General features: G+C 72.4%; 10 non-coding genes across 10 annotated transcripts; all 10 read left to right on the forward strand.

The window, feature by feature from the left end:
- Positions 1-504: 504 nt before the first annotated feature.
- On the forward strand, positions 505-623 carry LOC122901279. Its single transcript, XR_006383409.1, has one exon. It is a non-coding gene; the product is annotated as a 5S ribosomal RNA (ribosomal RNA).
- Positions 624-2,799: 2,176 nt separating this feature from the next.
- Positions 2,800-2,918, forward strand: LOC122901267. The gene has a single exon (XR_006383398.1). It is a non-coding gene; the product is annotated as a 5S ribosomal RNA (ribosomal RNA).
- Positions 2,919-5,099: 2,181 nt separating this feature from the next.
- On the forward strand, positions 5,100-5,218 carry LOC122901280. The gene has a single exon (XR_006383410.1). It is a non-coding gene; the product is annotated as a 5S ribosomal RNA (ribosomal RNA).
- A 2,175-nt stretch (positions 5,219-7,393) lies between these two features.
- On the forward strand, positions 7,394-7,512 carry LOC122901268. The gene has a single exon (XR_006383399.1). It is a non-coding gene; the product is annotated as a 5S ribosomal RNA (ribosomal RNA).
- A 2,186-nt stretch (positions 7,513-9,698) lies between these two features.
- Positions 9,699-9,817, forward strand: LOC122901335. The gene has a single exon (XR_006383436.1). It is a non-coding gene; the product is annotated as a 5S ribosomal RNA (ribosomal RNA).
- Positions 9,818-12,013: 2,196 nt separating this feature from the next.
- On the forward strand, positions 12,014-12,132 carry LOC122901336. Its single transcript, XR_006383437.1, has one exon. It is a non-coding gene; the product is annotated as a 5S ribosomal RNA (ribosomal RNA).
- Positions 12,133-14,321: 2,189 nt separating this feature from the next.
- LOC122901338 lies at positions 14,322-14,440 on the forward strand. The gene has a single exon (XR_006383438.1). It is a non-coding gene; the product is annotated as a 5S ribosomal RNA (ribosomal RNA).
- Positions 14,441-16,616: 2,176 nt separating this feature from the next.
- LOC122901340 lies at positions 16,617-16,735 on the forward strand. Its single transcript, XR_006383440.1, has one exon. It is a non-coding gene; the product is annotated as a 5S ribosomal RNA (ribosomal RNA).
- Positions 16,736-18,899: 2,164 nt separating this feature from the next.
- On the forward strand, positions 18,900-19,018 carry LOC122901341. Its single transcript, XR_006383441.1, has one exon. It is a non-coding gene; the product is annotated as a 5S ribosomal RNA (ribosomal RNA).
- Positions 19,019-21,199: 2,181 nt separating this feature from the next.
- LOC122901342 lies at positions 21,200-21,318 on the forward strand. Its single transcript, XR_006383442.1, has one exon. It is a non-coding gene; the product is annotated as a 5S ribosomal RNA (ribosomal RNA).
- Positions 21,319-21,969: the final 651 nt, after the last annotated feature.

The raw sequence follows: 21,969 nt of genomic DNA on the forward strand, positions 1-21,969 counted from the left end.
CCGTCCAAGCCGTGCCCAGCCGAGCCGAGCAGAGCCGAGCCGAGCCGAGCCGAGCCGAGCCGAGCAGAGCTGACTGGAGGAGAGTAGAGGAGAGCAGAGGAGAGCAGAGGAGAGGAGAGCATAAGAGAGCAGAGGAGAGGAGAGGAGAGGAGAGCAGAGGAGAGGAGAGGAGAGGAGGGAAGGCCAGGTGGCCAGCTGGGCCAGGCCTAGGGCGCTGGGTGGGCGCTGGGGGGCGCTGTGCTCACCGCGCGCGGGCCGGAGGACACAGCCCCTTGACACCTGCAGAGGCACGGGGCGGAGGGGCTGGGGAGTCCCGGGATGGGAGAGTGCCCGGAGGGACTTTGGCGAGGCCCCGGGGCCCGCAGGCGTCTGGGCCCCTGGGCGGGCGGGCGGGCGGGGAGGCAGGCGCCAGGACAAGGACAGGCGGAGGGGTGAGCCGCGGCGCGCGCCGGGGCCCGCGAAGCGCGCAGCAGGCTCTTGGGGCGGCCAGCTGCGGCGGCAGGCGTCTAAGGCCATACCACCCTGAACGCGCCCGATCTCGTCTGATCTCGGAAGCTAAGCAGGGTCGGGCCTGGTTAGTACTTGGATGGGAGACCGCCTGGGAATACCGGGTGCTGTAGGCTTTTTCTTTCGCCCCCAAACGCTTGTCTTGTTTGGCCTTCCTCTTTTCTCTCCCCCTTCGGCCTCCCTCCCACTCGCTTGGCCGCCAACGCGGCGGCCTCCCAGCAGTCCCTGAACGCCGCAGCCCCGGAGCCCGGTCACCTCGGGCCCCTGACCCCCCGACCCCTGGCCACCCCAGCCCCAGCATCGCGGGCCCCTGGCCCCAAAAGGGCGGCCCGCTGCACGGGCGGCCGGCCACAACCCAGCCTTTCCGCCTCCACGCCACGAGGCCCAGCCGCGCCTCAGCCGACCTTGGGGGGCTGCTGGCAGGGAGAGGCAGTGTTGGAGGGGGCTCGGGGGCCAGAGGCAGGGAAAGGGGGACCGGGGTGAGGACCACGGCCATGGACGCGGGGAGGGGGTGGGGGCCGACGGGCTGTGGGAGGAGGGCGGGGAGGGGCGGGCCGGGGCCGGGGTTGTGGGGGACAGGAGGCAGGAGCGGGCCTCGACCCCGGGCTCGGGCAACCTCTCCTCGGGCCTGTGCGCCCGGGCCCGGGCCCTGGGCCCTGGATCCCCTAGCGAGGCCCTCGGGCTGCCCCCAGCTCCAAAGCCCACCGGCAGCCCGCCCCACCGCCCCACCCCTCCCGGCGCCCCCGCGACCTGGGCCCACCCTGCCCCTTCTCTCCACCGGGCCTGGGCTCCGCTCAGGCCGGAAGGGCATTCCCTTCCTTCTCACCGACCACCTCCCCTTCGCCCCTGGGGCCCCGCGCCCGGGCCGAGGTGCCCAGGACGCCAGATGGCCGACCCGCGTGGGCTCCCGGCGCCTTGGGCACTCGGCTCCACCCTGCGTCTCCCGGGAGCAGCCACGGCAAGCGCGGGGCTGTCTCGCTCCGAGAAAGACCGGAGGCGCCGCACACCGGGCCAAGAGAGGCCCCCGCCCCGCCCCCGGCCCCACGCCACACCCCCACCCCACACCCCACACCCCACACCCCACACCAGAAGACTAGACCCATGAAAGAATCCCTGGCAGGCCCCCAGGCCAGACCGGGTGCTGGGCAGGAAAGGGAGCCGAACGGGACTGCTGACACCTCACCGGCAGGTCCTCGGGCTCCCCGGGCTCCTCCGGCAGCTCCAGGGCGCCGCCACCTAGGCCAAAGCCCTGCCCAAGCACGCCGGCCCTCCCTCCCGGGACAGGTGCCAGGCCACCGCAGCCTCCTGGGTGGGTGGTGTCTTGTCCGAGTGCGTGTGTGCGCGGGTGTGTGCGTGCGTGTGTGTGTTCCTGTGCGTGTGAGTGGGTGTGTGAGCGTTGCGTGCACCCGTGTCTCCGACCCGGTCCCTGTCCCCATGCCGGTCAGGGTCACCGCGTCTGTCCTGGGAGCTGGGGGTGTGGAGGGTCTGGGGGGGTGGGGGGGACTGCGGGTTGGAGAGTCTGTCTCTGGGGCTCTGCGTTCTGGCCGTCTGTGCAGACATCCCTCAGTCTGTGTCTGTCCCTGTGTCTCCGTGGGTATCCCTGTGTCCGTGTAGGTGAGCCGGCCTATCGTGTCTCTGGTCAGGGCCTGTTGCGGGTGGGTGGCGAGGGGAAGCGCGCGGAGGAAGGGTCACGGGGCGGGGCTGCCGCTTCTGGGCTGGTGTGTGGCATCGCCCGTGTCCTCGTGGCCTCGGGTGGGCTGGGAGCGAGGCGGGGTGCAGAGGAGGGGAGAACCGAACCCGTCCAAGCCGTGCCGAGCCGAGCCGAGCCGAGCCGAGCCGAGCCGAGCAGAGCAGAGCTGACTGGAGGAGAGTAGAGGAGAGCAGAGGAGAGCAGAGGAGAGGAGAGCATAAGAGAGCAGAGGAGAGGAGAGGAGAGGAGAGCAGAGGAGAGGAGAGGAGAGGAGGGAAGGCCAGGTGGCCAGCTGGGCCAGGCCTAGGGCGCTGGGTGGGCGCTGGGGGGCGCTGTGCTCACCGCGCGCGGGGCCCGAGGACACAGCCCCTTGCCACCTGCAGAGGCACGGGGCGGAGAGGCTGGGGAGTCCCGGGATGGGAGAGTGCCCGGAGGGACTTTGGCGAGGCCCCGGGGCCCGCAGGCGTCTGGGCCCCTGGGCGGGCGGGCGGGCGGGGAGGCAGGCGCCAGGACAAGGACAGGCGGAGGGGTGAGCCGCGGCGCGCGCCGGGGCCCGCGAAGCGCGCAGCAGGCTCTTGGGGCGGCCAGCTGCGGCGGCAGGCGTCTACGGCCATAGCACCCTGAACGCGCCCGATCTCGTCTGATCTCGGAAGCTAAGCAGGGTCGGGCCTGGTTAGTACTTGGATGGGAGACCGCCTGGGAATACCGGGTGCTGTAGGCTTTTTCTTTCGCCCCCAAACGCTTGTCTTGTTTGGCCTTCCTCTTTTCTCTCCCCCTTCGGCCTCCCTCCCACTCGCTTGGCCGCCAACGCGGCGGCCTCCCAGCAGGCCCTGAACGCCGCAGCCCCGGAGCCCGGTCACCTCGGGCCCCTGACCCCCCGACCCCTGGCCACCCCAGCCCCAGCATCGCGGGCCCCTGGCCCCAAAAGGGCGGCCCGCTGCACGGGCGGCCGGCCACAACCCAGCCTTTCCGCCTCCACGCCACGAGGCCCAGCCGCGCCTCAGCCTACCTTGGGGGGCTGCTGGGAGGGAGAGGCAGTGTTGGAGGGGGCTCAGGGGCCAGAGGCAGGGAAAGGGGGACCGGGGTGAGGACCACGGCCATGGACGCGGGGGGGGGGGGGGGGGCCGACGGGCTGTGGGAGGAGGGCGGGGAGGGGCGGGCCGGGGCCGGGGTTGTGAGGGACAGGAGGCAGGAGCGGGCCTCGACCCCGGGCTCGGGCAACCTCTCCTCGGGCCTGTGCGCCCGGGCCCGGGCCCTGGGCCCTGGATCCCCTAGCGAGGCCCTCGGGCTGCCCCCAGCTCCAAAGCCCACCGGCAGCCCGCCCCACCGCCCCACCCCTCCCGGCGCCCCCGCGACCTGGGCCCACCCTGCCCCTTCTCTCCACCGGGCCTGGGCTCCGCTCAGGCCGGAAGGGCATTCCCTTCCTTCTCACCGACCACCTCCCCTTCGCCCCTGGGGCCCCGCGCCCGGGCCGAGGTGCCCAGGACGCCAGATGGCCGACGCTCGTGGGCTCCCGGCGCCTTGGGCACTCGGCTCCACCCTGCGTCTCCCGGGAGCAGCCACGGCAAGCGCGGGGCTGTCTCGCTCCGAGAAAGACCGGAGGCGCCGCACACCGGGCCAAGAGAGGCCCCCGCCCCGCCCCCGGCCCCACGCCACACCCCACACCCCACACCCCACACCCCACACCAGAAGACTAGACCCATGAAAGAATCCCTGGCAGGCCCCCAGGCCAGACCGGGTGCTGGGCAGGAAAGGGAGCCGAACGGGACTGCTGACACCTCACCGGCAGGTCCTCGGGCTCCCCGGGCTCCTCCGGCAGCTCCAGGGCGCCGCCACCTAGGCCAAAGCCCTGCCCAAGCACGCCGGCCCTCCCTCCCGGGACAGGTGCCAGGCCACCGCAGCCTCCTGGGTGGGTGGTGTCTTGTCCGAGTGCGTGTGTGCGCGGGTGTGTGCGTGCGTGTGTGTGTTCCTGTGCGTGTGAGTGGGGTGTGTGAGCGTTGCGTGCACCCGTGTCTCCGACCCGGTCCCTGTCCCCATGCCGGTCAGGGTCACCGCGTCTGTCCTGGGAGCTGGGGGTGTGGAGGGTCTGGGGGGGTGGGGGGGACTGCGGGTTGGAGAGTCTGTCTCTGGGGCTCTGCGTTCTGGCCGTCTGTGCAGACATCCCTCAGTCTGTGTCTGTCCCTGTGTCTCCGTGGGTATCCCTGTGTCCGTGTAGGTGAGCCGGCCTATCGTGTCTCTGGTCAGGGCCTGTTGCGGGTGGGTGGCGAGGGGAAGCGCGCGGAGGAAGGGTCACGGGGCGGGGCTGCCGCTTCTGGGCGGGTGTGTGGCATCGCCCGTGTCCTCGTGGCCTCGGGTGGGCTGGGAGCGAGGCGGGGTGCAGAGGAGGGGAGAACCGAACCCGTCCAAGCCGTGCCCAGCCGAGCCGAGCAGAGCCGAGCCGAGCCGAGCCGAGCCGAGCCGAGCAGAGCTGACTGGAGGAGAGTAGAGGAGAGCAGAGGAGAGCAGAGGAGAGGAGAGCATAAGAGAGCAGAGGAGAGGAGAGGAGAGGAGAGCAGAGGAGAGGAGAGGAGAGGAGGGAAGGCCAGGTGGCCAGCTGGGCCAGGCCTAGGGCGCTGGGTGGGCGCTGGGGGGCGCTGTGCTCACCGCGCGCGGGCCGGAGGACACAGCCCCTTGACACCTGCAGAGGCACGGGGCGGAGGGGCTGGGGAGCCCGGGGAGGGGAGAGTGCCCGGAGGGACTTTGGCGAGGCCCCGGGGCCCGCAGGCGTCTGGGCCCCTGGGCGGGCGGGCGGGCGGGGAGGCAGGCGCCAGGACAAGGACAGGCGGAGGGGTGAGCCGCGGCGCGCGCCGGGGCCCGCGAAGCGCGCAGCAGGCTCTTGGGGCGGCCAGCTGCGGCGGCAGGCGTCTAAGGCCATACCACCCTGAACGCGCCCGATCTCGTCTGATCTCGGAAGCTAAGCAGGGTCGGGCCTGGTTAGTACTTGGATGGGAGACCGCCTGGGAATACCGGGTGCTGTAGGCTTTTTCTTTCGCCCCCAAACGCTTGTCTTGTTTGGCCTTCCTCTTTTCTCTCCCCCTTCGGCCTCCCTCCCACTCGCTTGGCCGCCAACGCGGCGGCCTCCCAGCAGTCCCTGAACGCCGCAGCCCCGGAGCCCGGTCACCTCGGGCCCCTGACCCCCCGACCCCTGGCCACCCCAGCCCCAGCATCGCGGGCCCCTGGCCCCAAAAGGGCGGCCCGCTGCACGGGCGGCCGGCCACAACCCAGCCTTTCCGCCTCCACGCCACGAGGCCCAGCCGCGCCTCAGCCGACCTTGGGGGGCTGCTGGCAGGGAGAGGCAGTGTTGGAGGGGGCTCGGGGGCCAGAGGCAGGGAAAGGGGGACCGGGGTGAGGACCACGGCCATGGACGCGGGGAGGGGGTGGGGGCCGACGGGCTGTGGGAGGAGGGCGGGGAGGGGCGGGCCGGGGCCGGGGTTGTGGGGGACAGGAGGCAGGAGCGGGCCTCGACCCCGGGCTCGGGCAACCTCTCCTCGGGCCTGTGCGCCCGGGCCCGGGCCCTGGGCCCTGGATCCCCTAGCGAGGCCCTCGGGCTGCCCCCAGCTCCAAAGCCCACCGGCAGCCCGCCCCACCGCCCCACCCCTCCCGGCGCCCCCGCGACCTGGGCCCACCCTGCCCCTTCTCTCCACCGGGCCTGGGCTCCGCTCAGGCCGGAAGGGCATTCCCTTCCTTCTCACCGACCACCTCCCCTTCGCCCCTGGGGCCCCGCGCCCGGGCCGAGGTGCCCAGGACGCCAGATGGCCGACCCGCGTGGGCTCCCGGCGCCTTGGGCACTCGGCTCCACCCTGCGTCTCCCGGGAGCAGCCACGGCAAGCGCGGGGCTGTCTCGCTCCGAGAAAGACCGGAGGCGCCGCACACCGGGCCAAGAGAGGCCCCCGCCCCGCCCCCGGCCCCACGCCACACCCCCACCCCCCACCCCACACCCCACACCCCACACCAGAAGACTAGACCCATGAAAGAATCCCTGGCAGGCCCCCAGGCCAGACCGGGTGCTGGGCAGGAAAGGGAGCCGAACGGGACTGCTGACACCTCACCGGCAGGTCCTCGGGCTCCCCGGGCTCCTCCGGCAGCTCCAGGGCGCCGCCACCTAGGCCAAAGCCCTGCCCAAGCACGCCGGCCCTCCCTCCCGGGACAGGTGCCAGGCCACCGCAGCCTCCTGGGTGGGTGGTGTCTTGTCCGAGTGCGTGTGTGCGCGGGTGTGTGCGTGCGTGTGTGTGTTCCTGTGCGTGTGAGTGGGTGTGTGAGCGTTGCGTGCACCCGTGTCTCCGACCCGGTCCCTGTCCCCATGCCGGTCAGGGTCACCGCGTCTGTCCTGGGAGCTGGGGGTGTGGAGGGTCTGGGGGGGTGGGGGGGACTGCGGGTTGGAGAGTCTGTCTCTGGGGCTCTGCGTTCTGGCCGTCTGTGCAGACATCCCTCAGTCTGTGTCTGTCCCTGTGTCTCCGTGGGTATCCCTGTGTCCGTGTAGGTGAGCCGGCCTATCGTGTCTCTGGTCAGGGCCTGTTGCGGGTGGGTGGCGAGGGGAAGCGCGCGGAGGAAGGGTCACGGGGCGGGGCTGCCGCTTCTGGGCTGGTGTGTGGCATCGCCCGTGTCCTCGTGGCCTCGGGTGGGCTGGGAGCGAGGCGGGGTGCAGAGGAGGGGAGAACCGAACCCGTCCAAGCCGTGCCGAGCCGAGCCGAGCCGAGCCGAGCCGAGCCGAGCAGAGCAGAGCTGACTGGAGGAGAGTAGAGGAGAGCAGAGGAGAGCAGAGGAGAGGAGAGCATAAGAGAGCAGAGGAGAGGAGAGGAGAGGAGAGCAGAGGAGAGGAGAGGAGAGGAGGGAAGGCCAGGTGGCCAGCTGGGCCAGGCCTAGGGCGCTGGGTGGGCGCTGGGGGGCGCTGTGCTCACCGCGCGCGGGCCCGAGGACACAGCCCCTTGCCACCTGCAGAGGCACGGGGCGGAGAGGCTGGGGAGTCCCGGGATGGGAGAGTGCCCGGAGGGACTTTGGCGAGGCCCCGGGGCCCGCAGGCGTCTGGGCCCCTGGGCGGGCGGGCGGGCGGGGAGGCAGGCGCCAGGACAAGGACAGGCGGAGGGGTGAGCCGCGGCGCGCGCCGGGGCCCGCGAAGCGCGCAGCAGGCTCTTGGGGCGGCCAGCTGCGGCGGCAGGCGTCTACGGCCATAGCACCCTGAACGCGCCCGATCTCGTCTGATCTCGGAAGCTAAGCAGGGTCGGGCCTGGTTAGTACTTGGATGGGAGACCGCCTGGGAATACCGGGTGCTGTAGGCTTTTTCTTTCGCCCCCAAACGCTTGTCTTGTTTGGCCTTCCTCTTTTCTCTCCCCCTTCGGCCTCCCTCCCACTCGCTTGGCCGCCAACGCGGCGGCCTCCCAGCAGGCCCTGAACGCCGCAGCCCCGGAGCCCGGTCACCTCGGGCCCCTGACCCCCCGACCCCTGGCCACCCCAGCCCCAGCATCGCGGGCCCCTGGCCCCAAAAGGGCGGCCCGCTGCACGGGCGGCCGGCCACAACCCAGCCTTTCCGCCTCCACGCCACGAGGCCCAGCCGCGCCTCAGCCTACCTTGGGGGGCTGCTGGGAGGGAGAGGCAGTGTTGGAGGGGGCTCAGGGGCCAGAGGCAGGGAAAGGGGGACCGGGGTGAGGACCACGGCCATGGACGCGGGGAGGGGGTGGGGGCCGACGGGCTGTGGGAGGAGGGCGGGGAGGGGCGGGCCGGGGCCGGGGTTGTGAGGGACAGGAGGCAGGAGCGGGCCTCGACCCCGGGCTCGGGCAACCTCTCCTCGGGCCTGTGCGCCCGGGCCCGGGCCCTGGGCCCTGGATCCCCTAGCGAGGCCCTCGGGCTGCCCACAGCTCCAAAGCCCACCGGCAGCCCGCCCCACCGCCCCACCCCTCCCGGCGCCCCCGCGACCTGGGCCCACCCTGCCCCTTCTCTCCACCGGGCCTGGGCTCCGCTCAGGCCGGAAGGGCATTCCCTTCCTTCTCACCGACCACCTCCCCTTCGCCCCTGGGGCCCCGCGCCCGGGCCGAGGTGCCCAGGACGCCAGATGGCCGACCCTCGTGGGCTCCCGGCGCCTTGGGCACTCGGCTCCACCCTGCGTCTCCCGGGAGCAGCCACGGCAAGCGCGGGGCTGTCTCGCTCCGAGAAAGACCGGAGGCGCCGCACACCGGGCCAAGAGAGGCCCCCGCCCCGCCCCCGGCCCCACGCCACACCCCACACCCCACACCCCACACCCCACACCCCACACCAGAAGACTAGACCCATGAAAGAATCCCTGGCAGGCCCCCAGGCCAGACCGGGTGCTGGGCAGGAAAGGGAGCCGAACGGGACTGCTGACACCTCACCGGCAGGTCCTCGGGCTCCCCGGGCTCCTCCGGCAGCTCCAGGGCGCCGCCACCTAGGCCAAAGCCCTGCCCAAGCACGCCGGCCCTCCCTCCCGGGACAGGTGCCAGGCCACCAAAGCCTCCTGGGTGGGTGGTGTCTTGTCCGAGTGCGTGTGTGCGCGGGTGTGTGCGTGCGTGTGTGTGTTCCTGTGCGTGTGAGTGGGTGTGTGAGCGTTGCGTGCACCCGTGTCTCCGACCCGGTCCCTGTCCCCATGCCGGTCAGGGTCACCGCGTCTGTCCTGGGAGCTGGGGGTGTGGAGGGTCTGGGGGGGTGGGGGGGACTGCGGGTTGGAGAGTCTGTCTCTGGGGCTCTGCGTTCTGGCCGTCTGTGCAGACATCCCTCAGTCTGTGTCTGTCCCTGTGTCTCCGTGGGTATCCCTGTGTCCGTGTAGGTGAGCCGGCCTATCGTGTCTCTGGTCAGGGCCTGTTGCGGGTGGGTGGCGAGGGGAAGCGCGCGGAGGAAGGGTCACGGGGCGGGGCTGCCGCTTCTGGGCGGGTGTGTGGCATCGCCCGTGTCCTCGTGGCCTCGGGTGGGCTGGGAGCGAGGCGGGGTGCAGAGGAGGGGAGAACCGAACCCGTCCAAGCCGTGCCCAGCCGAGCCGAGCAGAGCCGAGCCGAGCCGAGCCGAGCCGAGCCGAGCAGAGCTGACTGGAGGAGAGTAGAGGAGAGCAGAGGAGAGCAGAGGAGAGGAGAGCATAAGAGAGCAGAGGAGAGGAGAGGAGAGGAGAGCAGAGGAGAGGAGAGGAGAGGAGGGAAGGCCAGGTGGCCAGCTGGGCCAGGCCTAGGGCGCTGGGTGGGCGCTGGGGGGCGCTGTGCTCACCGCGCGCGGGCCCGAGGACACAGCCCCTTGCCACCTGCAGAGGCACGGGGCGGAGGGGCTGGGGAGTCCCGGGATGGGAGAGTGCCCGGAGGGACTTTGGCGAGGCCCCGGGGCCCGCAGGCGTCTGGGCCCCTGGGCGGGCGGGCGGGCGGGGAGGCAGGCGCCAGGACAAGGACAGGCGGAGGGGTGAGCCGCGGCGCGCGCCGGGGCCCGCGAAGCGCGCAGCAGGCTCTTGGGGCGGCCAGCTGCGGCGGCAGGCGTCTACGGCCATACCACCCTGAACGCGCCCGATCTCGTCTGATCTCGGAAGCTAAGCAGGGTCGGGCCTGGTTAGTACTTGGATGGGAGACCGCCTGGGAATACCGGGTGCTGTAGGCTTTTTCTTTCGCCCCCAAACGCTTGTCTTGTTTGGCCTTCCTCTTTTCTCTCCCCCTTCGGCCTCCCTCCCACTCGCTTGGCCGCCAACGCGGCGGCCTCCCAGCAGTCCCTGAACGCCGCAGCCCCTGAGCCCGGTCACCTCGGGCCCCTGACCCCCCGACCCCTGGCCACCCCAGCCCCAGCATCGCGGGCCCCTGGCCCCAAAAGGGCGGCCCGCTGCACGGGCGGCCGGCCACAACCCAGCCTTTCCGCCTCCACGCCACGAGGCCCAGCCGCGCCTCAGCCGACCTTGGGGGGCTGCTGGCAGGGAGAGGCAGTGTTGGAGGGGGCTCGGGGGCCAGAGGCAGGGAAAGGGGGACCGGGGTGAGGACCACGGCCATGGACGCGGGGAGGGGGTGGGGGCCGACGGGCTGTGGGAGGAGGGCGGGGAGGGGCGGGCCGGGGCCGGGGTTGTGGGGGACAGGAGGCAGGAGCGGGCCTCGACCCCGGGCTCGGGCAACCTCTCCTCGGGCCTGTGCGCCCGGGCCCGGGCCCTGGGCCCTGGATCCCCTAGCGAGGCCCTCGGGCTGCCCCCAGCTCCAAAGCCCACCGGCAGCCCGCCCCACCGCCCCACCCCTCCCGGCGCCCCCGCGACCTGGGCCCACCCTGCCCCTTCTCTCCACCGGGCCTGGGCTCCGCTCAGGCCGGAAGGGCATTCCCTTCCTTCTCACCGACCACCTCCCCTTCGCCCCTGGGGCCCCGCGCCCGGGCCGAGGTGCCCAGGACGCCAGATGGCCGACCCGCGTGGGCTCCCGGCGCCTTGGGCACTCGGCTCCACCCTGCGTCTCCCGGGAGCAGCCACGGCAAGCGCGGGGCTGTCTCGCTCCGAGAAAGACCGGAGGCGCCGCACACCGGGCCAAGAGAGGCCCCCGCCCCGCCCCCGGCCCCACGCCACACCCCACACCCCACACCCCACACCCCACACCCCACACCAGAAGACTAGACCCATGAAAGAATCCCTGGCAGGCCCCCAGGCCAGACCGGGTGCTGGGCAGGAAAGGGAGCCGAACGGGACTGCTGACACCTCACCGGCAGGTCCTCGGGCTCCCCGGGCTCCTCCGGCAGCTCCAGGGCGCCGCCACCTAGGCCAAAGCCCTGCCCAAGCACGCCGGCCCTCCCTCCCGGGACAGGTGCCAGGCCACCGCAGCCTCCTGGGTGGGTGGTGTCTTGTCCGAGTGCGTGTGTGCGCGGGTGTGTGCGTGCGTGTGTGTGTTCCTGTGCGTGTGAGTGGGTGTGTGAGCGTTGCGTGCACCCGTGTCTCCGACCCGGTCCCTGTCCCCATGCCGGTCAGGGTCACCGCGTCTGTCCTGGGAGCTGGGGGTGTGGAGGGTCTGGGGGGGTGGGGGGGACAGCGGGTTGGAGAGTCTGTCTCTGGGGCTCTGCGTTCTGGCCGTCTGTGCAGACATCCCTCAGTCTGTGTCTGTCCCTGTGTCTCCGTGGGTATCCCTGTGTCCGTGTAGGTGAGCCGGCCTATCGTGTCTCTGGTCAGGGCCTGTTGCGGGTGGGTGGCGAGGGGAAGCGCGCGGAGGAAGGGTCACGGGGCGGGGCTGCCGCTTCTGGGCTGGTGTGTGGCATCGCCCGTGTCCTCGTGGCCTCGGGTGGGCTGGGAGCGAGGCGGGGTGCAGAGGAGGGGAGAACCGAACCCGTCCAAGCCGTGCCGAGCCGAGCCGAGCCGAGCCGAGCCGAGCAGAGCAGAGCTGACTGGAGGAGAGTAGAGGAGAGCAGAGGAGAGCAGAGGAGAGGAGAGCATAAGAGAGCAGAGGAGAGGAGAGGAGAGGAGAGGAGAGCAGAGGAGAGGAGAGGAGAGGAGAGCAGAGGAGAGGAGAGGAGGGAAGGCCAGGTGGCCAGCTGGGCCAGGCCTAGGGCGCTGGGTGGGCGCTGGGGGGCGCTGTGCTCACCGCGCGCGGGCCCGAGGACACAGCCCCTTGCCACCTGCAGAGGCACGGGGCGGAGGGGCTGGGGAGTCCCGGGATGGGAGAGTGCCCGGAGGGACTTTGGCGAGGCCCCGGGGCCCGCAGGCGTCTGGGCCCCTGGGCGGGCGGGCGGGCGGGGAGGCAGGCGCCAGGACAAGGACAGGCGGAGGGGTGAGCCGCGGCGCGCGCCGGGGCCCGCGAAGCGCGCAGCAGGCTCTTGGGGCGGCCAGCTGCGGCGGCAGGCGTCTACGGCCATACCACCCTGAACGCGCCCGATCTCGTCTGATCTCGGAAGCTAAGCAGGGTCGGGCCTGGTTAGTACTTGGATGGGAGACCGCCTGGGAATACCGGGTGCTGTAGGCTTTTTCTTTCGCCCCCAAACGCTTGTCTTGTTTGGCCTTCCTCTTTTCTCTCCCCCTTCGGCCTCCCTCCCACTCGCTTGGCCGCCAACGCGGCGGCCTCCCAGCAGTCCCTGAACGCCGCAGCCCCTGAGCCCGGTCACCTCGGGCCCCTGACCCCCCGACCCCTGGCCACCCCAGCCCCAGCATCGCGGGCCCCTGGCCCCAAAAGGGCGGCCCGCTGCACGGGCGGCCGGCCACAACCCAGCCTTTCCGCCTCCACGCCACGAGGCCCAGCCGCGCCTCAGCCGACCTTGGGGGGCTGCTGGCAGGGAGAGGCAGTGTTGGAGGGGGCTCGGGGGCCAGAGGCAGGGAAAGGGGGACCGGGGTGAGGACCACGGCCATGGACGCGGGGAGGGGGTGGGGGCCGACGGGCTGTGGGAGGAGGGCGGGGAGGGGCGGGCCGGGGCCGGGGTTGTGGGGGACAGGAGGCAGGAGCGGGCCTCGACCCCGGGCTCGGGCAACCTCTCCTCGGGCCTGTGCGCCCGGGCCCGGGCCCTGGGCCCTGGATCCCCTAGCGAGGCCCTCGGGCTGCCCCCAGCTCCAAAGCCCACCGGCAGCCCGCCCCACCGCCCCACCCCTCCCGGCGCCCCCGCGACCTGGGCCCACCCTGCCCCTTCTCTCCACCGGGCCTGGGCTCCGCTCAGGCCGGAAGGGCATTCCCTTCCTTCTCACCGACCACCTCCCCTTCGCCCCTGGGGCCCCGCGCCCGGGCCGAGGTGCCCAGGACGCCAGATGGCCGACCCTCGTGGGCTCCCGGCGCCTTGGGCACTCGGCTCCACCCTGCGTCTCCCGGGAGCAGCCACGGCAAGCGCGGGGCTGTCTCGCTCCGAGAAAGACCGGAGGCGCCGCACACCGGGCCAAGAGAGGCCCCCGCCCCGCCCCCGGCCCCACGCCACACCCCACACCCCACACCCCACACCCCACACCAGAAGACTAGACCCATGAAAGAATCCCTGGCAGGCCCCCAGGCCAGACCGGGTGCTGGGCAGGAAAGGGAGCCGAACGGGACTGCTGACACCTCACCGGCAGGTCCTCGGGCTCCCCGGGCTCCTCCGGCAGCTCCAGGGCGCCGCCACCTAGGCCAAAGCCCTGCCCAAGCACGCCGGCCCTCCCTCCCGGGACAGGTGCCAGGCCACCAAAGCCTCCTGGGTGGGTGGTGTCTTGTCCGAGTGCGTGTGTGCGCGGGTGTGTGCGTGCGTGTGTGTGTTCCTGTGCGTGTGAGTGGGTGTGTGAGCGTTGCGTGCACCCGTGTCTCCGACCCGGTCCCTGTCCCCATGCCGGTCAGGGTCACCGCGTCTGTCCTGGGAGCTGGGGGTGTGGAGGGTCTGGGGGGGTGGGGGGGACTGCGGGTTGGAGAGTCTGTCTCTGGGGCTCTGCGTTCTGGCCGTCTGTGCAGACATCCCTCAGTCTGTGTCTGTCCCTGTGTCTCCGTGGGTATCCCTGTGTCCGTGTAGGTGAGCCGGCCTATCGTGTCTCTGGTCAGGGCCTGTTGCGGGTGGGTGGCGAGGGGAAGCGCGCGGAGGAAGGGTCACGGGGCGGGGCTGCCGCTTCTGGGCTGGTGTGTGGCATCGCCCGTGTCCTCGTGGCCTCGGGTGGGCTGGGAGCGAGGCGGGGTGCAGAGGAGGGGAGAACCGAACCCGTCCAAGCCGTGCCGAGCCGAGCCGAGCCGAGCCGAGCCGAGCAGAGCAGAGCTGACTGGAGGAGAGTAGAGGAGAGCAGAGGAGAGCAGAGGAGAGGAGAGCATAAGAGAGCAGAGGAGAGGAGAGGAGAGGAGAGGAGAGCAGAGGAGAGGAGAGGAGAGGAGAGCAGAGGAGAGGAGAGGAGGGAAGGCCAGGTGGCCAGCTGGGCCAGGCCTAGGGCGCTGGGTGGGCGCTGGGGGGCGCTGTGCTCACCGCGCGCGGGCCCGAGGACACAGCCCCTTGCCACCTGCAGAGGCACGGGGTGGAGGGGCTGGGGAGTCCCGGGATGGGAGAGTGCCCGGAGGGACTTTGGCGAGGCCCCGGGGCCCGCAGGCGTCTGGGCCCCTGGGCGGGCGGGCGGGCGGGGAGGCAGGCGCCAGGACAAGGACAGGCGGAGGGGTGAGCCGCGGCGCGCGCCGGGGCCCGCGAAGCGCGCAGCAGGCTCTTGGGGCGGCCAGCTGCGGCGGCAGGCGTCTACGGCCATACCACCCTGAACGCGCCCGATCTCGTCTGATCTCGGAAGCTAAGCAGGGTCGGGCCTGGTTAGTACTTGGATGGGAGACCGCCTGGGAATACCGGGTGCTGTAGGCTTTTTCTTTCGCCCCCAAACGCTTGTCTTGTTTGGCCTTCCTCTTTTCTCTCCCCCTTCGGCCTCCCTCCCACTCGCTTGGCCGCCAACGCGGCGGCCTCCCAGCAGTCCCTGAACGCCGCAGCCCCTGAGCCCGGTCACCTCGGGCCCCTGACCCCCCGACCCCTGGCCACCCCAGCCCCAGCATCGCGGGCCCCTGGCCCCAAAAGGGCGGCCCGCTGCACGGGCGGCCGGCCACAACCCAGCCTTTCCGCCTCCACGCCACGAGGCCCAGCCGCGCCTCAGCCGACCTTGGGGGGCTGCTGGCAGGGAGAGGCAGTGTTGGAGGGGGCTCGGGGGCCAGAGGCAGGGAAAGGGGGACCGGGGTGAGGACCACGGCCATGGACGCGGGGAGGGGGTGGGGGCCGACGGGCTGTGGGAGGAGGGCGGGGAGGGGCGGGCCGGGGCCGGGGTTGTGGGGGACAGGAGGCAGGAGCGGGCCTCGACCCCGGGCTCGGGCAACCTCTCCTCGGGCCTGTGCGCCCGGGCCCGGGCCCTGGGCCCTGGATCCCCTAGCGAGGCCCTCGGGCTGCCCCCAGCTCCAAAGCCCACCGGCAGCCCGCCCCACCGCCCCACCCCTCCCGGCGCCCCCGCGACCTGGGCCCACCCTGCCCCTTCTCTCCACCGGGCCTGGGCTCCGCTCAGGCCGGAAGGGCATTCCCTTCCTTCTCACCGACCACCTCCCCTTCGCCCCTGGGGCCCCGCGCCCGGGCCGAGGTGCCCAGGACGCCAGATGGCCGACCCGCGTGGGCTCCCGGCGCCTTGGGCACTCGGCTCCACCCTGCGTCTCCCGGGAGCAGCCACGGCAAGCGCGGGGCTGTCTCGCTCCGAGAAAGACCGGAGGCGCCGCACACCGGGCCAAGAGAGGCCCCCGCCCCGCCCCCGGCCCCACGCCACACCCCACACCCCACACCCCACACCCCACACCCCACACCAGAAGACTAGACCCATGAAAGAATCCCTGGCAGGCCCCCAGGCCAGACCGGGTGCTGGGCAGGAAAGGGAGCCGAACGGGACTGCTGACACCTCACCGGCAGGTCCTCGGGCTCCCCGGGCTCCTCCGGCAGCTCCAGGGCGCCGCCACCTAGGCCAAAGCCCTGCCCAAGCACGCCGGCCCTCCCTCCCGGGACAGGTGCCAGGCCACCGCAGCCTCCTGGGTGGGTGGTGTCTTGTCCGAGTGCGTGTGTGCGCGGGTGTGTGCGTGCGTGTGTGTGTTCCTGTGCGTGTGAGTGGGTGTGTGAGCGTTGCGTGCACCCGTGTCTCCGACCCGGTCCCTGTCCCCATGCCGGTCAGGGTCACCGCGTCTGTCCTGGGAGCTGGGGGTGTGGAGGGTCTGGGGGGGTGGGGGGGACTGCGGGTTGGAGAGTCTGTCTCTGGGGCTCTGCGTTCTGGCCGTCTGTGCAGACATCCCTCAGTCTGTGTCTGTCCCTGTGTCTCCGTGGGTATCCCTGTGTCCGTGTAGGTGAGCCGGCCTATCGTGTCTCTGGTCAGGGCCTGTTGCGGGTGGGTGGCGAGGGGAAGCGCGCGGAGGAAGGGTCACGGGGCGGGGCTGCCGCTTCTGGGCGGGTGTGTGGCATCGCCCGTGTCCTCGTGGCCTCGGGTGGGCTGGGAGCGAGGCGGGGTGCAGAGGAGGGGAGAACCGAACCCGTCCAAGCCGTGCCCAGCCGAGCCGAGCAGAGCCGAGCCGAGCCGAGCCGAGCCGAGCCGAGCAGAGCTGACTGGAGGAGAGTAGAGGAGAGCAGAGGAGAGCAGAGGAGAGGAGAGCATAAGAGAGCAGAGGAGAGGAGAGGAGAGCAGAGGAGAGGAGAGGAGGGAAGGCCAGGTGGCCAGCTGGGCCAGGCCTAGGGCGCTGGGTGGGCGCTGGGGGGCGCTGTGCTCACCGCGCGCGGGCCCGAGGACACAGCCCCTTGCCACCTGCAGAGGCACGGGGCGGAGGGGCTGGGGAGTCCCGGGATGGGAGAGTGCCCGGAGGGACTTTGGCGAGGCCCCGGGGCCCGCAGGCGTCTGGGCCCCTGGGCGGGCGGGCGGGCGGGGAGGCAGGCGCCAGGACAAGGACAGGCGGAGGGGTGAGCCGCGGCGCGCGCCGGGGCCCGCGAAGCGCGCAGCAGGCTCTTGGGGCGGCCAGCTGCGGCGGCAGGCGTCTACGGCCATACCACCCTGAACGCGCCCGATCTCGTCTGATCTCGGAAGCTAAGCAGGGTCGGGCCTGGTTAGTACTTGGATGGGAGACCGCCTGGGAATACCGGGTGCTGTAGGCTTTTTCTTTCGCCCCCAAACGCTTGTCTTGTTTGGCCTTCCTCTTTTCTCTCCCCCTTTGGCCTCCCTCCCACTCGCTTGGCCGCCAACGCGGCGGCCTCCCAGCAGTCCCTGAACGCCGCAGCCCCTGAGCCCGGTCACCTCGGGCCCCTGACCCCCCGACCCCTGGCCACCCCAGCCCCAGCATCGCGGGCCCCTGGCCCCAAAAGGGCGGCCCGCTGCACGGGCGGCCGGCCACAACCCAGCCTTTCCGCCTCCACGCCACGAGGCCCAGCCGCGCCTCAGCCGACCTTGGGGGGCTGCTGGCAGGGAGAGGCAGTGTTGGAGGGGGCTCGGGGGCCAGAGGCAGGGAAAGGGGGACCGGGGTGAGGACCACGGCCATGGACGCGGGGAGGGGGTGGGGGCCGACGGGCTGTGGGAGGAGGGCGGGGAGGGGCGGGCCGGGGCCGGGGTTGTGGGGGACAGGAGGCAGGAGCGGGCCTCGACCCCGAGCTCGGGCAACCTCTCCTCGGGCCTGTGCGCCCGGGCCCGGGCCCTGGGCCCTGGATCCCCTAGCGAGGCCCTCGGGCTGCCCCCAGCTCCAAAGCCCACCGGCAGCCCGCCCCACCGCCCCACCCCTCCCGGCGCCCCCGCGACCTGGGCCCACCCTGCCCCTTCTCTCCACCGGGCCTGGGCTCCGCTCAGGCCGGAAGGGCATTCCCTTCCTTCTCACCGACCACCTCCCCTTCGCCCCTGGGGCCCCGCGCCCGGGCCGAGGTGCCCAGGACGCCAGATGGCCGACCCTCGTGGGCTCCCGGCGCCTTGGGCACTCGGCTCCACCCTGCGTCTCCCGGGAGCAGCCACGGCAAGCGCGGGGCTGTCTCGCTCCGAGAAAGACCGGAGGCGCCGCACACCGGGCCAAGAGAGGCCCCCGCCCCGCCCCCAGCCCCACGCCACACCCCACACCCCACACCCCACACCCCACACCAGAAGACTAGACCCATGAAAGAATCCCTGGCAGGCCCCCAGGCCAGACCGGGTGCTGGGCAGGAAAGGGAGCCGAACGGGACTGCTGACACCTCACCGGCAGGTCCTCGGGCTCCCCGGGCTCCTCCGGCAGCTCCAGGGCGCCGCCACCTAGGCCAAAGCCCTGCCCAAGCACGCCGGCCCTCCCTCCCGGGACAGGTGCCAGGCCACCGCAGCCTCCTGGGTGGGTGGTGTCTTGTCCGAGTGCGTGTGTGCGCGGGTGTGTGCGTGCGTGTGTGTGTTCCTGTGCGTGTGAGTGGGTGTGTGAGCGTTGCGTGCACCCGTGTCTCCGACCCGGTCCCTGTCCCCATGCCGGTCAGGGTCACCGCGTCTGTCCTGGGAGCTGGGGGTGTGGAGGGTCTGGGGGGGTGGGGGGGACTGCGGGTTGGAGAGTCTGTCTCTGGGGCTCTGCGTTCTGGCCGTCTGTGCAGACATCCCTCAGTCTGTGTCTGTCCCTGTGTCTCCGTGGGTATCCCTGTGTCCGTGTAGGTGAGCCGGCCTATCGTGTCTCTGGTCAGGGCCTGTTGCGGGTGGGTGGCGAGGGGAAGCGCGCGGAGGAAGGGTCACGGGGCGGGGCTGCCGCTTCTGGGCTGGTGTGTGGCATCGCCCGTGTCCTCGTGGCCTCGGGTGGGCTGGGAGCGAGGCGGGGTGCAGAGGAGGGGAGAACCGAACCCGTCCAAGCCGTGCCGAGCCGAGCCGAGCCGAGCCGAGCCGAGCAGAGCAGAGCTGACTGGAGGAGAGTAGAGGAGAGCAGAGGAGAGCAGAGGAGAGGAGAGCATAAGAGAGCAGAGGAGAGGAGAGGAGAGGAGAGCAGAGGAGAGGAGAGGAGAGGAGGGAAGGCCAGGTGGCCAGCTGGGCCAGGCCTAGGGCGCTGGGTGGGCGCTGGGGGGCGCTGTGCTCACCGCGCGCGGGCCCGAGGACACAGCCCCTTGCCACCTGCAGAGGCACGGGGCGGAGAGGCTGGGGAGTCCCGGGATGGGAGAGTGCCCGGAGGGACTTTGGCGAGGCCCCGGGGCCCGCAGGCGTCTGGGCCCCTGGGCGGGCGGGCGGGCGGGGAGGCAGGCGCCAGGACAAGGACAGGCGGAGGGGTGAGCCGCGGCGCGCGCCGGGGCCCGCGAAGCGCGCAGCAGGCTCTTGGGGCGGCCAGCTGCGGCGGCAGGCGTCTACGGCCATACCACCCTGAACGCGCCCGATCTCGTCTGATCTCGGAAGCTAAGCAGGGTCGGGCCTGGTTAGTACTTGGATGGGAGACCGCCTGGGAATACCGGGTGCTGTAGGCTTTTTCTTTCGCCCCCAAACGCTTGTCTTGTTTGGCCTTCCTCTTTTCTCTCCCCCTTCGGCCTCCCTCCCACTCGCTTGGCCGCCAACGCGGCGGCCTCCCAGCAGTCCCTGAACGCCGCAGCCCCTGAGCCCGGTCACCTCGGGCCCCTGACCCCCCGACCCCTGGCCACCCCAGCCCCAGCATCGCGGGCCCCTGGCCCCAAAAGGGCGGCCCGCTGCACGGGCGGCCGGCCACAACCCAGCCTTTCCGCCTCCACGCCACGAGGCCCAGCCGCGCCTCAGCCTACCTTGGGGGGCTGCTGGGAGGGAGAGGCAGTGTTGGAGGGGGCTCAGGGGCCAGAAGCAGGGAAAGGGGGACCGGGGTGAGGACCACGGCCATGGACGCGGGGAGGGGGTGGGGGCCGACGGGCTGTGGGAGGAGGGCGGGGAGGGGCGGGCCGGGGCCGGGGTTGTGAGGGACAGGAGGCAGGAGCGGGCCTCGACCCCGGGCTCGGGCAACCTCTCCTCGGGCCTGTGCGCCCGGGCCCGGGCCCTGGGCCCTGGATCCCCTAGCAAGGCCCTCGGGCTGCCCCCAGCTCCAAAGCCCACCGGCAGCCCGCCCCACCGCCCCACCCCTCCAGGCGCCCCCGCGACCTGGGCCCACCCTGCCCCTTCTCTCCACCGGGCCTGGGCTCCGCTCAGGCCGGAAGGGCATTCCCTTCCTTCTCACCGACCACCTCCCCTTCGCCCCTGGGGCCCCGCGCCCGGGCCGAGGTGCCCAGGACGCCAGATGGCCGACCCTCGTGGGCTCCCGGCGCCTTGGGCACTCGGCTCCACCCTGCGTCTCCCGGGAGCAGCCACGGCAAGCGCGGGGCTGTCTCGCTCCGAGAAAGACCGGAGGCGCCGCACACCGGGCCAAGAGAGGCCCCCGCCCCGCCCCCGGCCCCACGCCACACCCCACACCCCACACCCCACACCCCACACCCCACACCAGAAGACTAGACCCATGAAAGAATCCCTGGCAGGCCCCCAGGCCAGACCGGGTGCTGGGCAGGAAAGGGAGCCGAACGGGACTGCTGACACCTCACCGGCAGGTCCTCGGGCTCCCCGGGCTCCTCCGGCAGCTCCAGGGCGCCGCCACCTAGGCCAAAGCCCTGCCCAAGCACGCCGGCCCTCCCTCCCGGGACAGGTGCCAGGCCACCGCAGCCTCCTGGGTGGGTGGTGTCTTGTCCGAGTGCGTGTGTGCGCGGGTGTGTGCGTGCGTGTGTGTGTTCCTGTGCGTGTGAGTGGGTGTGTGAGCGTTGCGTGCACCCGTGTCTCCGACCCGGTCCCTGTCCCCATGCCGGTCAGGGTCACCGCGTCTGTCCTGGGAGCTGGGGGTGTGGAGGGTCTGGGGGGGTGGGGGGGACTGCGGGTTGGAGAGTCTGTCTCTGGGGCTCTGCGTTCTGGCCGTCTGTGCAGACATCCCTCAGTCTGTGTCTGTCCCTGTGTCTCCGTGGGTATCCCTGTGTCCGTGTAGGTGAGCCGGCCTATCGTGTCTCTGGTCAGGGCCTGTTGCGGGTGGGTGGCGAGGGGAAGCGCGCGGAGGAAGGGTCACGGGGCGGGGCTGCCGCTTCTGGGCGGGTGTGTGGCATCGCCCGTGTCCTCGTGGCCTCGGGTGGGCTGGGAGCGAGGAGGGGTGCAGAGGAGGGGAGAACCGAACCCGTCCAAGCCGTGCCCAGCCGAGCCGAGCAGAGCCGAGCCTAGCCGAGCCGAGCCGAGCCGAGCAGAGCTGACTGGAGGAGAGTAGAGGAGAGCAGAGGAGAGCAGAGGAGAGGAGAGCATAAGAGAGCAGAGGAGAGGAGAGGAGAGCAGAGGAGAGGAGAGGAGAGGAGGGAAGGCCAGGTGGCCAGCTGGGCCAGGCCTAGGGCGCTAGGTGGGCGCTGGGGGGCGCTGTGCTCACCGCGCGCGGGCCCGAGGACACAGCCCCTTGCCACCTGCAGAGGCACGGGGCGGAAGGGCTGGGGAGTCCCGGGATGGGAGAGTGCCCGGAGGGACTTTGGCGAGGCCCCGGGGCCCGCAGGCGTCTGGGCCCCTGGGCGGGCGGGCGGGCGGGGAGGCAGGCGCCAGGACAAGGACAGGCGGAGGGGTGAGCCGCGGCGCGCGCCGGGGCCCGCGAAGCGCGCAGCAGGCTCTTGGGGCGGCCAGCTGCGGCGGCAGGCGTCTACGGCCATACCACCCTGAACGCGCCCGATCTCGTCTGATCTCGGAAGCTAAGCAGGGTCGGGCCTGGTTAGTACTTGGATGGGAGACCGCCTGGGAATACCGGGTGCTGTAGGCTTTTTCTTTCGCCCCAAACGCTTGTCTTGTTTGGCCTTCCTCTTTTCTCTCCCCCTTCGGCCTCCCTCCCACTCGCTTGGCCGCCAACGCGGCGGCCTCCCAGCAGTCCCTGAACGCCGCAGCCCCTGAGCCCGGTCACCTCGGGCCCCTGACCCCCCGACCCCTGGCCACCCCAGCCCCAGCATCGCGGGCCCCTGGCCCCAAAAGGGCGGCCCGCTGCACGGGCGGCCGGCCACAACCCAGCCTTTCCGCCTCCACGCCACGAGGCCCAGCCGCGCCTCAGCCGACCTTGGGGGGCTGCTGGCAGGGAGAGGCAGTGTTGGAGGGGGCTCGGGGGCCAGAGGCAGGGAAAGGGGGACCGGGGTGAGGACCACGGCCATGGACGCGGGGAGGGGGTGGGGGCCGACGGGCTGTGGGAGGAGGGCGGGGAGGGGCGGGCCGGGGCCGGGGTTGTGGGGGACAGGAGGCAGGAGCGGGCCTCGACCCCGAGCTCGGGCAACCTCTCCTCGGGCCTGTGCGCCCGGGCCCGGGCCCTGGGCCCTGGATCCCCTAGCGAGGCCCTCGGGCTGCCCCCAGCTCCAAAGCCCACCGGCAGCCCGCCCCACCGCCCCACCCCTCCCGGCGCCCCCGCGACCTGGGCCCACCCTGCCCC

This window comes from Neovison vison, chromosome 2, assembly GCF_020171115.1.
Source record: "Neovison vison isolate M4711 chromosome 2, ASM_NN_V1, whole genome shotgun sequence".
NCBI classification, from domain to species: domain Eukaryota; kingdom Metazoa; phylum Chordata; class Mammalia; order Carnivora; family Mustelidae; genus Neogale; species Neogale vison.